This window comes from Eurosta solidaginis, chromosome 2, assembly GCF_040869045.1.
Source record: "Eurosta solidaginis isolate ZX-2024a chromosome 2, ASM4086904v1, whole genome shotgun sequence".
Lineage (NCBI taxonomy): Eukaryota > Metazoa > Arthropoda > Insecta > Diptera > Tephritidae > Eurosta > Eurosta solidaginis.
The window spans coordinates 13,133,125-13,146,250 of record NC_090320.1 but is presented as its reverse complement, the minus strand read 5'-3'; the positions used below and the strand labels follow the sequence as shown (position 1 = coordinate 13,146,250).

The following is a 13,126-nucleotide window of genomic DNA, read 5'->3' as shown; positions in this document are numbered from 1 at the left end:
CATTTTCCTACATGGTGATTGTCCCTTATTTTGTCTCTAAAGCGTTCAGCTGAGTATGTAATGTTCGGTTGCACCCGAACTTAACCTTCCTTACTTGTTTTAATTTACTACGAATGGTGCCATTGTACGAAAAATTAAGACCACTTGACAAATGGAAAGATTTACTTTTAGTTTCTCCTACAAACTTGTGAGATACACATGTTTTATGGCGGCCTTAACATCAAAAACATGATTCTATAGGAACCCATGGTATATGGTCCAACATCAACGCAAGGATTATGTTTCATAGCGCCGAGTCTGAAACTCACTCTATAAGCTTTAAATGCGATCCAATTTTCTTACCAAATAGAGAGCTCACTACGCGCAGTCTAATAGCAAGCGATGTTTTGATATAACTTCTTTTTATGGGTTCATGCGTATGCTTGAATTTAATAACCGGTCAGCAGCTGCAGCGGGTTGAGATGTGCCTGTTTCCAAAGAGGTCAGTGGATTTAGGCAAAGCTAGGTGATATCTTACGCAAACGTATGAAATACCTACTATTGTCATGTTTTTTCCGCTCATAGAGGGTAATAAGAGCTTCTATGCATGGCCAACAACATAAATGTCCGAGATATTAAGGCACAATCCCGTGAGGGAGCTGGGGAGGAATTCAAGGGGTTTTTGAGAGCGCACAGATTCTCCAAACCTATCGTCGAACTCGCCTAAAAGAGGCAAATACTGTTAAAACCACGTACACATATTTGGCAGATGGGGGATGAGCTAGAAATACCGACATGAACTCGTGCGCGAGATAGACGTGCTACATTTTAGAGCATTTTCTTCTTCTTCTTCAAGGAATTCTCCGCCTCATTGAATAGGTGCGATCATTCATGAAACTAGCAGTTTCAAGCTGACTAGACTATAAAGATATTGGTTATTACAATTGAGAATGGTAGGGCTCACATAGAGCATATTACATGCAAGACATACATTGCATATGTACGTCGGGGTCGATTCTGGATAAATGAAATTTTAACCTTTTATAATATGCAAATGGAAAATGTGCAGAGTGACCCGTGCTACCGTGGGGAGATTGCTTTGCTCTACTGCAAGTTAATTAAACGGGGTTTACCGAACATAGCTCGGCATAAGAATTTACCGAAAATGTGTGGATGAGGCAGAGGGCCTTCTCATACTCTTCTAGATTACACGACTGTATTCTTGTAAGTCGAACCTCTTCTTAGTGCTCCTCTTATTTATTCGTAGGCAAGAATTTAAAATAATTGTATGATCGAATGCCCAGGTTTCTAGTAATTTAACAGCTGCTGCTTGTTCAGTATTTCAGTACTCTCCTTCATGTAGAGCACTTTCTGATCCATTGCGAGTTGAATCAAAAATTCTCACTGTAACATCACGGGCATGTTATTGACGAATAAAGCCTAATTTTAGTTTTGCGGGCACTAGGTATATAAAGCTGATGTGACTTCAATAAAGCTTCGGAAAAGGAACAGAAATATGTTTCAATCTGACTCCAAAATGATTGCATAACGCTACAAGTGGAGTCTAAAAATACTCCATTAATGGTTCAGGAAGAGACCAAAAAAAGTTTTCAATGTGACTTCAAAAAGGGACCAAGATACTCCTAAAAGTCTTAAAACTTTTCAAAATCAATTTCTGAATAATTTCGGGTTCTTTTTATGACATTTTTCCCCCATCAGGCAACACTGTTACATTTCTGCGACGCCGACTACGGCACGGCCGGTAAAAAAATGCAGCTTTATCTTTATTATCAACAACAACAAATATAATGATGCTGGAGTAGATACAAAAAACCAACAAAGCAAAAACAATAGCAAAGTCAATCGGCATATCAAAAAATTACAGTCAATAGCCGATGCCCCAGCGGCAGTCATGCAAAAGCAAAGCAACAGGAGCCAAAGCAGCGCAGTCGGTAGCAAAGCAGAGCAGCAAAGGGAAATCGACCTTAAAATTAATAGAGAAGATGAGAAACCGAAAAAACATGAAATCTTTGTGAGCGTTGTTGTTGTGTAGATTGTGCCGAATAATAAAACGAAGTAAAACAACAAAAACGTAAAGGATGAGCACTAGCAGCTCTGTAATCGTCGACTTAAGCAGCGCAGCAACTGCGCTGAAAACAACCGAGCAGCAGTCACTTAACCGGGTACACACTCTCATAAAAGAAGCACACACACGCACTCAAACACCAATACAGCGTGCACACAAAAGGACGACCTTCAAGTAATACTGAATTTTGTACGCAAACGACCTTGCACACACGAAAGCAACAGCAATAACAACGTCAATAATGATAATCGGCAAGCGTCATCGTACAGCTGCTACACTCGTACAACACATACATACATGCATACGAGAGAGATGAATAATGAGGAACAACAACAACAACAACCTTATCAAAAATGTACATACAACCCTAAAGAAGAAATGGAAAGAAAAACTACGCGAATGGAGCTGCATTGTAGTAAGGGAAGATGAAGAGGAGAAATAAGAAAATAATGAAAGAATATTACAGCGAAAACGAGAGAGACAACAGATAGTAAATAAATAAAGAACAAAAACGTATACAAATAAAGGGTATGTACCACACAGTGTGAAGCGAACAATACATATGTACAATTGTTATGTATGGGGGAAATTGGGAAGATTAGTTCGAGGAATGAGTGGAGAATTAAACAACGACGCCAATGCCGTTGTGTAAATGCGTTCGTGGAAATAATAAAAAAGGTACATAGGTGCGCTTACAGGTTATAAAGTGGGGTATCTAGTGCACGCTTCATACCTTTCCTTTAGCTGCAACTCCCGTCAATTACAAAGAGTCCTTCTTCACTTGCCAACAAATAGCCCACAGGGTTTTATCAATGATGCCATTGTAGTGAACAAGTATCCCCACGGTTCCATATATGTATTTATCGATTAAGTTGTATCTGAAGTTCTATTTTCTCTGATATTATCATCGTTCAAGATCGTGCGCCGCATACTGAAATTGGTGATAAGAAACTTACACGCCGATTGTAGTTCGCCGTATTATCTTTGATCACCCTGTTCTACTCATCATCAAGATATCTCACTATAAGAAATCACCTTTTTCGGCCATGGACCACGAATAACTCTGAGAAGTGAAAAAAGTTACACATAGTGCAGGTAGCGTTTTTTGTGCTGAAGAGCGCTGCTTTGAAATCGACAAAATTATGGGGGATATCTGATTGAGTATTAAAGGTCTGAAGTTACTATGATGGGTGAGCTTGATTATAGTGCAAAAAGTGAAAAAACTACCCTGGAAGTGTAGGCTGGTATATACAAAAAAACAACGGAAACTTTAACTAGCTTAGATTAGCTTACAGCCACGCCATTTGACTGCGGTACTGCTTCCCGCTCAATATCAAATCAGTTCTTTCGAATTTTCCTTTTCTCGGCGATCTTATTACTTCGCTTCGCGTTCGTAACCAGTTCTACATAGACCAGTTTTAGTACACTATTTTTTTATGTCAGTTCCTAAGCGATTCAAATGGCAGCTGCTGTGTCTATTGCAACCTGTACAGATTTTTTAATTTAAAGCAGGGAGGATACAGAGGGACACACTCAGGGTGTTATACCTTTTCTTCTTATATTGGTTGCTATGATCAGATCTCTTAGTGCTAAAATCATTGAGCTGCGGCGCTCTTCAAGCATATCAACCGGCTGTCAATCCAAGAAAGAAATATTGGGAGAAGATAAAATTTAGAAATAGTTGGCCTATATTGATTATACTATGTTCAAACAGAAAAATAAATTGGGGCAATTTCGATTTAAATTGAGTGGTGTTCATACAACTCAATTTAGCTTACACAATAATAATTTGTTAGCTGGTTGGCTTATAGTTTGCTTATCTCTACAGCAACAACATAACTTTGTTCAGACTGTCAAAATGTGCGTGTTGGTATTAGGCGAATGGAATGAAAACATTAAACTTTGAAATTTTTGTGGTTGTTTAAGAAAATGTGTTCAATGTTTTGTTTTAATTTTGAGTTTTCCATCCTCTTTTGACAATCCCTACTCCAGTGAAATGAAAAAAATAATATCAGCTGATAAGATGAGCCAAGCATATAGTTGAGCCATGCGAAACTGACGTTTAAATCTACTCAATAAACACACTTTACTAGGTTGCATTTGCAGTTTGACACAATTTATTACGCAATTCCTTTTTAATTGACAATTTATTATATGATAAATTGCGTAATAAATTGCCCAAATGGTATAAATTGCAAATTTGGTGTGTGTTTGTACATCTTATTAGGGCGTTCGCCTGCGAATTGTGCTTCACGGCTTGGCTTGATATGTTTCGCGTCATGATCTGATATAAGTAAACTTTTTAGAAATGATGTTGTTGTTGTAGCAGTTGTAACCACATTTAATTTGTTGATGAAATGATCACTCTCTATTGTACTTGCAACGACAAAAACTGAAAAATCTGAACACAATACCCGATTATTGCCGATTAACATCGAAGAAAACATAATTGGAGGCCCGTTAGCAAGACGAGAAGGCAGGGGTCAACTTTAAGTTTAGGTATCGATTGAATCTGCGAGGCCATTTACACCATACTCAAAACCTGGCTCTAGACGCAATGCTCAATGTCGAGCCGACAAGCAAAACTATTAAAGTTTAGGCTTCGATTGAACCAAAGCTCTAATAATACACGACGGCACGACCCTGTATACACAGCATATCCATACGTACATAAGTTTATATAAAAATATATTGAGGGAAATTTGAATGAGTACGAAAAGTAAAGCGTAAAGGTTGCTGCGCCTTTTTGGTAGAATGTTTGAAAGAAAGAGGCAAATAGTGTAAATAAAAATAAATACCAATTTTGTGTATGTACTACTGCCGATCAAATGGGGAGCACAAACCCGAAAAAGTATGCAGACAGCAGCGTGAAAGCAGATAAGAATATAATGGTATACAAAAAAAGTGGTTAGGGATATAATGAAACAGAGCGCCATACTTGGGACTGTATGTAATATGTATGTATGCACGTACATATGTACATGTGTCACGCAAGCTGTACCAGACATTAGAAGTCAAGGTGAATGGGAGAAACAAAACCCGTTACAAAATAAGTTACATAAAAAAAGTGCTTAGCACAAATTTATGTATTAGTGAAAAGTGTGAAGAAAGAAGAAGAATGCAAGTTATAAAAATAAGCAGAAGAAGACATATTCCGTTATTTTTCCTAGTATTTGCTTTTGCATGAACAATTTCCATGTTTTGCTTGAAACGAAGGAAACGAAGTGTTATTTGAAAAATTCAGTGCATAAATTACTTTAGTCACAAGAAAAGGAAAAATTTGGGCGATAAAGGGCATACTAGAAAAAACTATGTACATATTAAGCACAGCTTTTTGGAGCAAGTAATCGATATACATACATATATAGTACTAATTTGATTTGAAAAGAAAGACACGGCCTTCCATTACCAAATTTTCCAAGGATATCCGAATTTTTCAGTGCTTTAATATTTCATTGAAAAAGGTAACATAATCAGCACTTACCAAAAAATAAAATTAAATACAGTTTTACAGTTATTCTACTTTTCTTTACTTCCAGAGTTTAATACATTGAAACATAGCCAATTTTTGGAATGACACTTAACACGAAAATGCCTCTTAAGGTCGAGTTAACGGCGAGCGGAAACACAGTAAACGTGTTTCGCTAAACTCAGAAGTGGAATATGTATTTCGCCATATTAAGACGATTCAATCTAACTTGAGCAAAGTTATGGTTCTAAATTAACAGACCGGGACTGCTGTTTACTTGGTCGATTCAGAAATAAGTAGATTCCGCAGGCTGGAAGATAGCTGTAGTGCCTTTTAGGAAGAAATCGTAGCCGGAAGCAGCATTAATTCTGGAGGTTAGGCTAGGTTAGGTTGAACTGGCCGGTCCATGAGGACCTCACATAGACTGATTGAGTCCGTAGTGTTACCAGAAGTGTGTTTGACGAAACTGAAAAACCCTATCAAAAACCAGGAACTATGTTATAAAATAACTCCGTCCTCTTGGCAAATACTAGAAGCTTCCTAGAACTTAAGCCAATTGCTGCTTCTAGATCTGACAGCTGTATCACTCCTAATAGCTGGAGTCTTAGCCTGGGAAGTGCAGGGCACGAGCACAGAACGTGCTTGATCGTTTCCTCCTCCAACCCGCACTTCCTAAATATGCTATCACTGACAAAGCCTAATTTAAAGGCATGTGACGGCAGAAGGCAGTGTCCAGTCAGAATACCCGTCATAAGTCTACAGTCCTCTCTTTTTAATGATAGAAGCAACATTGTTAATCTAAGGTTGTAAGACCTACACATAATCTTCGAGAATAATAATTCTGGAAGAAGCCTGCTTAAGATGCAGTTGTGTCACTATATACATATGTATACGGATAGTCAGTTGGCTCAAGGCATAATCTCACACAGTTTGAGATGGCACTTAATGCTCACTATGTGTAGACTAATTGGACATACTAACTGACAGTATGACTAAAACATGAGTATAAATTATTCTTCAACAGTAACAGTATATCGTCGCTGCGCTAACGAAAACAGTTATGTGTTTTTTTTTTTTTATTTTTTTATTCCATATTTCATTATCACTATATAGAGCCCACATTTCTGCAGATACCGTTTTTTTATATCTCTTTTGGTTTAGAAGTAATCGAAAACAGCTATATGCTCGCAGTACTAGAAGTACTCTGAAAAACTGTTATGTACTTACTTGCTTATAATTTTTTTTAATCGCTAGCGAAAATTCTTTGATTTCAATGTAAAAATAATTACAAACCATTTTCGCTTGCCAAGGCAGCGGGTTCTATAAACCGGAGCGACTCGAGATTTTTCCCGACCAAGGGCTGTCATTTCAGAGTAACCCCATTTAATTTGTTGCGTCCCTCTCACAAATTTTCATCCTCCCAGCAGATTCTTGCAACAGGACTGCGCCATATTCTCCTGCTCCGGGAGGGTATCGAACTCAATCCGGGACCTGTACCTGACCCCGGTCCAGAGAAATGGTTTTGCTGCGTTTGCCGGAAAATAATCTTTTTAGGACGGTCACACTCTTGTCAGTGTGTCACGTGCAAGGGATGGTTGCGTCGGACAGGATGTTCTGGGCTAGACCCCAAAACCCGACGTCCTCGTATAATTTATAAATCTTTTGTGGCTCCTTGCTGTTCACGCCCAAAGGCGTCCCGTAGTCTTCGCCTTAGCGCCCCCACTACCTTCTCGCAGCCACACTCCTCAGCAAGCCGTAACAAGTGCCCCCGCTTTCTTCTCACCCTCTGCCCGACGCTAGCATTTGAGTAGGTCAGGAAAACAGACTCTTAGTCCCTACCACCATTTGCCAGCACAGAATATATATGTTTACTATATCTGGCCAATGCGGCTCCAGCCTTGGACGGTGCCACTTTCCTAGATGTTCTGGTCTCAGCGACAGCAACCCCCGAAGGGTTTCATTGCGCCATGCTGCCAGGCCGCAAACCCAACTACACCGGGTACCCAAATGCTTACCCAGGGACGTCCAATGCCAGGGCCACAACAGCAATTGCGTCCTGGCCTCCCTCAACTCAGACGTAGTCACCTATCACTTACCCGCAGAGTGACGACGTCTCCCCCGTTGCACTTCAGAATTCTGCAGTTAAACTGTAATGGGTAAACTGGAAAGATCACAGAGATAGTTGATTTTATGAAGCGGCATGAGATCCGCATTGCAGCGATCCAAGAGACCAAACACATAGCAAGATCTGCTCTACAGACCTGCTCTGGACATAACGTCCACGGAATAGATCGCGAGAGCGGAAATGCCGACTGCCTTGCACCCTAAAATCTTGGGTGTGACGTTCGATCAGGATCTACATTTTGGAGAGCATGCAACCGCAGAAGAACCGAAAATCCAGAGCCGTAATAAAATCTTCAAATCTCTTTCCGGCAGCACTTGGGGTAAAACCAAAGAAGAAACGCTCATTACTACTTACAAAGCAATTGGCCGGCCGATTGCATGCTACGCGTCCCCGATATGGTCGCCAAGCCTAAAGATTAATCACTGGAAGAAAATACAGGCCTGCCAAAATACTGCCCTCAGAACCGCTACAGGCGGGCTGTCTTCTTATGTCCCCAGAATACCACGTACACAGTGAGGCGAGAGTACTCAGGGAGTAGGAGAGAAATGAAATGCTAAACAAACAGTTTCTGTTGAATACCCAGAAACCTGGGCATCCCAACAGACATCTGATTGATGAAGCTGCACCTCCCACGGGCTTCAGGGGTAATCTCCGTAAGCATTATGAGAAATATCGGCAAAAATGTCATGCATTTCCCTACCGCCAAAAGCAAATTTGAATCATGTGTGGAAGCAGTTATGTGCTATAAAACGGCGCAAATATTTATCACGTCGTAATGGGTTGGAAAACATGAATTTTTCCTTCACATATCAATAACATACTTTCCATAATATATTCAAAAAATACGACATTTGCAAAATTTTGCAAATGGAGACCAGAAATAAGTTTTTTTGATCTCCTGAAAAGTTACTGAAAAACACATAACTGTTTTTGTGAGCACAGCGACGATATGTCGAAAGTGCGGCCTGCAGGAAGAAACGGCTGACGTTCTGAGCTCGTGTCCTGCGCTCGCCAGGTCGGTACAGGCACCAGCTATCAGAAGCCAGAGATCTAGGCAGCAGTTAATCAGGTCCTGTACGAAGTTATTTTATAACATAATTGGCGCTTTCCTCTCTGGTCGCCAAACAATGATCACATTAAATATATTGACCACCGACCCAACCTAACCGGAAGGTTTTCGGTAGGGCTCGCAACACCATCTGGCTATTTGTACCAAGAAATTAATTTAATCGTGCGAGAACTCGAATGCATTGAGTATATCTGCACTTTACTTTGATAAGTCGGACTTTACTCGATCCAGCAACAAAGGTCTATGAAGGCCAACAGAAATTAATTGTTAAGCGTATCGATGTGTTATTTAATGAAGTTAAATAGAAGGTGATGTGGCATTATAAGAGAGTTAGTTGTATAATGGACATGCACAAACCTCGTCTTGGTTTTATTAAGTTCTGAGGACCATCTGCACCATCTTCTTTCGACTTGGACCCTTAATCTAGCTAAAAAGTTGACGGGAGCGACATTTGAGATTACAGGTTTAACCTTCCGAAAAAATTTCAAAGCCCCTTTTACCTTTAAAAAAATTATACTCAAGATAGCAAAGCGCCAAAACAGGTTTGTGTTCAAGTCAACATATTTTCATATTATTATTTTCCTGTGGGTGTCACCAACATAGATTTTCCCAGAGGCTGAAAATTATTCGACTGAGATAATCACGGTTGCCAATAGCTACCACACGTTGCTTCTGGGTCCAGCATTCTTGTAAGCATGACATATGACTCGGATGCTTTTTAAGTCTATTGTTTCATCCCTGTCGCCTGAAGTTGAGTCTAAAGTCAATTACCATATGTAAATGGGGATATTTGTTAATATATATGTATATAGACATATCCCATTATCCCACCATCATCTTTCAGCATTACCAACTCCTGCTACCCACACGATTTATCTCCGTAACATACAAAAAGCGTGGGCCACAACCATCAGCCCAGATAAATACATATGTACAACCCTAAACTTGGGGTTGTTTCCATGTGTATCATTAGTATTTTGTTGTAGTGTTCTATTTTAAATTTGTTCTTCAAAGGTGTTGTTGTTGTGTCTTTCCATAGTAGTACAATTAAGATGTCAATGTCATGCATGTTTTTGGCATCGATTCCCTATAGACACTCATTCATTCGTTTACACGCTCGCTCCCTGACTTATGTAGTTACATGGAGACGTGTGTTGAAGTATATACAACAAAAAAAAACGCCGTTATCTCTTGTAGTGTAGTTGCAAAATAATAACTTTTCCATAAATACACCTCCAAGTACACAAACTCAGCAAGACTGCTGGGATGAACCGGTTACCTTTAAGGAGACTCGTTAGCTACTACCTTCTATAACTCAAAAGTGGACTAAAAACCACCCCTTTTGGAACCATCGCTCACCCCAGGACCGCTATCGCATTACTTGCATATTTCTCGTTTTTTAAGTCTTCTGTTGTTCCTGCGTTCAGGTAACTTCTAGAGTTATATGCTTTTATATTAGGAGTATCTACTCTGGCAGCCGCCGTGGTGTGGTGGTAGCGTGTCACACCGAAAGCACGACGCAAAGTGGAAGAGAAGCTCGGCCTCTTTCAGAAGTTATCGCGCCTTATATTTATATTTATTTATGAACTCTATTTTTTCTGCTTTCAACTCGAGTCCGTGCGAGTCTAAGCACTTTCTCTTGCGTATCATGATCTGATTGAGCTTTATAGTTGTTTCTTTTGTGTTTCGTCGGCCATTTAAAAACGGAACGTCTCGCACTCTTGGAAGTGTTTCTTACGTGTAAAGTTGCAAGGAGGATAACTCGCTAGGATTTGATAGTACCTTGATGTGATTTTACGCTAGTAAGGACATCTTCGCTTACGCTTAAAATGCATTTTCCAGGCCTAAAGCTATGTTTCCCATGCAATACGCCGAATTTGTCGAGCATGTATAACGGTTGGTATGCGGATGGTAAAATCGGATTCTCTTTGCCCTTCCCAACTAACACTAGCTGCTGCTTATTCCATGCTTCCAGGAACAATCAGTCCCTTAGGCATATGTTATACATTGACCGCTGTACGACTTTTGTTAATTGTTTTTTAAACTACTTGCTGCAAGTTGTACCTCTTCCGTGGTGAATGGCGGTGGCTCTTCAAGCATGTTGTTCTGGCCTTCACTACTTTTCCTCATTTACTATATTTTCCAATACGGCTATATCCAATTCCGGTGCCGGCGTCCTATCCCAAACCTTTTTTAGTACTATTTTGTAAGCCAGGCCCCAAGCGCCCCTGTCGGCATCTACTGGAAGCTCTTGTCATGTCCGCTGCATTTTAGCGGCTTCAAGTCTTTTTTACTCAATTTTGATAACTCTGCCTAGACGATGGTTTGTGCAAAACGTCTGCCCTTGTATATACCCGAAGATATGGTAGATCTCTTCGTGCTTATCAATCACACTTTTGAAGCGAAATAAAATTCCCCGAAAACTCTCTTTCTCCAGAGCCCTTCACAGCTCAAGCATATACATATGTCTCATGCCTGCTGAGTTTCTTCGATATCGAAATGTTTTTAGGACAAACAGTTTTCCAGATGCTGCTTATTTCCTTGGTATACTTAATCAGCGATAGTATTAAAGACGACTTATTTACTCAAGTTGATATTCTGCCTACAATGTATTTTTTGCAACTCGTTTACAAAAGATTCCGACAAATATGTGCGCAGTTGAATTATCAGCCGGCGTCTAAATATTTCTATACACTTGATGACAAGCGTACACAAAAGAGCTCCCCGCTGTTACACGCGTGTGTAAGTGGGCGAATACACCGGTTGCTTATTGCGAGGGTGGTGAGTTGACGCGTACACCCACTTCAATTGAGGCGTGAGATTTTACTACAGCGAGACATCATGAAAGCTACCCACAAGCGTATGCATTGTGTTAAATTCAGCTTGTTGTTGTTGCTTTTTGATTTATTCTATTGTATTTGAAAGTGAAATAATTTGTTAAAGCGCGCAAGCTCGCTCGCACTTTTTTTAAATAGCACCCTCTCTGATATGTATTCACGTTTCTATGAATTAAACGCTGAACGCCCCCCCCCCTATCATCCCCAAAGCTTTTCCATTTGCTTTGTTGAACTACGAACGTCAAAATTTATATGTATAAATAAAATTTTATTTTCTTTGTTTTTTTTTTGCAATTTTTTCTGTTAATTTATTTCTTGCTGCTTTAGTCTTTGCAGTTGACGGAATGCGAAGGTTAACCCCTTTTCTATGCAGTGCTTTGATGTTTGGAGCTAGCATAATTTATTCAATTTTATCGTCAAGTTAGAGGGTGAGTTTCTAAGTAAAATCGATAAATATGTGAATCTTTAATGAAACGTACAAACAAACCAAAATTAATATGTAGTTCGATGAGCTCCAAAGAAATGTAAAAAGTATGCAAAATTTTGAGAGGGTGAATGAAATTGAAACAAAGACTGATAGAAATTTAGAAAAAATTACGAGCAAAAAATTAATAGATATCATAACATGGCATAACATAGCAGATATGACATTTCGTAATATAACACAACTTTACGCATTATAACGTAACACAACATAGCAGAATAGCTTAAAACAGCAAAACTTTATAATCAATGAAAATAACACGACATTACATTAAATATGGTGGCATGACACAGCATAACACAAAGTAGCATGACATGGCACAATACAGCATAGCATTGCATTTCACATCAAATATCATGCATGACAGAACCTAACATAACACAACGTAACGCATTATAACGTAACCCAACATAGCAAGACAGCATAAAAATACCATACTGTAGAACAAATTTGTCCGCTAGAGTTTGTTGATATGGGGACAGATACCTTTTCCGAAAGATAAGAAGAGGGACGAATACATAAGTGTACAAAGACTGGGTTTCAACATCAATTATGCACCCAACCGGGAAATCAAAAAAACAAAACGAATGCAGTGGATCCACAACAGAGCTTCGAGCCTCACACAAGCAGAGGCGAGAGCTTTTACATCTATAATTGCTCTCATGCAGTGAGTATCGACAGAACGAGTGTAAGCTTCGGTTATGTTAAATTAGGTGAGGAAGCAGCTGTATAGTTTCTGTTGGTCCTTTGTGTTTGTACATATCTAACGGTCATTTAGCGAACTGCAGTTAGGGCTGTCTAATATATTAAGGCGTCCTGCATAGATCCACAAGGATTTAGGGGGTGAGAGGGCGGTATGGCTTTGAAGGTTTCATGTAATCATACTAAATCGTTCCCGAGATGGTGGGGCTGGCGCCTTAATGTTGCTTGTTACCGGAATGTACCGGATCTGCATTCGGCAAAGGACCATCAACATCGATAACACTACCCAAGGTCTTCGGGGAGTGTCCTTATCGCTACAACAACAACAACATCAAGCTAATAAATGCTAATAATATCCTTATGCCTTATTATACT

General features: G+C 39.6%; 1 protein-coding gene across 8 annotated transcripts in view; it reads right to left on the bottom strand.

Moving 5' to 3' along the window:
• Positions 1-13,126, bottom strand: part of Hr39 (Nuclear hormone receptor FTZ-F1 beta) — a 106,556-nt gene that overhangs the window by 24,991 nt on the left and 68,439 nt on the right. Inside the window, exon 1 of one of the 8 annotated variants that reach the window (XM_067764467.1) lies at positions 2,799-3,281. The exons of the other annotated variants lie outside the window; for them this stretch is intronic. The gene's annotated coding sequence lies outside the window, so the exon portion shown is untranslated. Of the gene's footprint in view, positions 1-2,798; positions 3,282-13,126 lie in introns of those variants that run through there. 8 annotated transcript variants of the gene reach the window in all.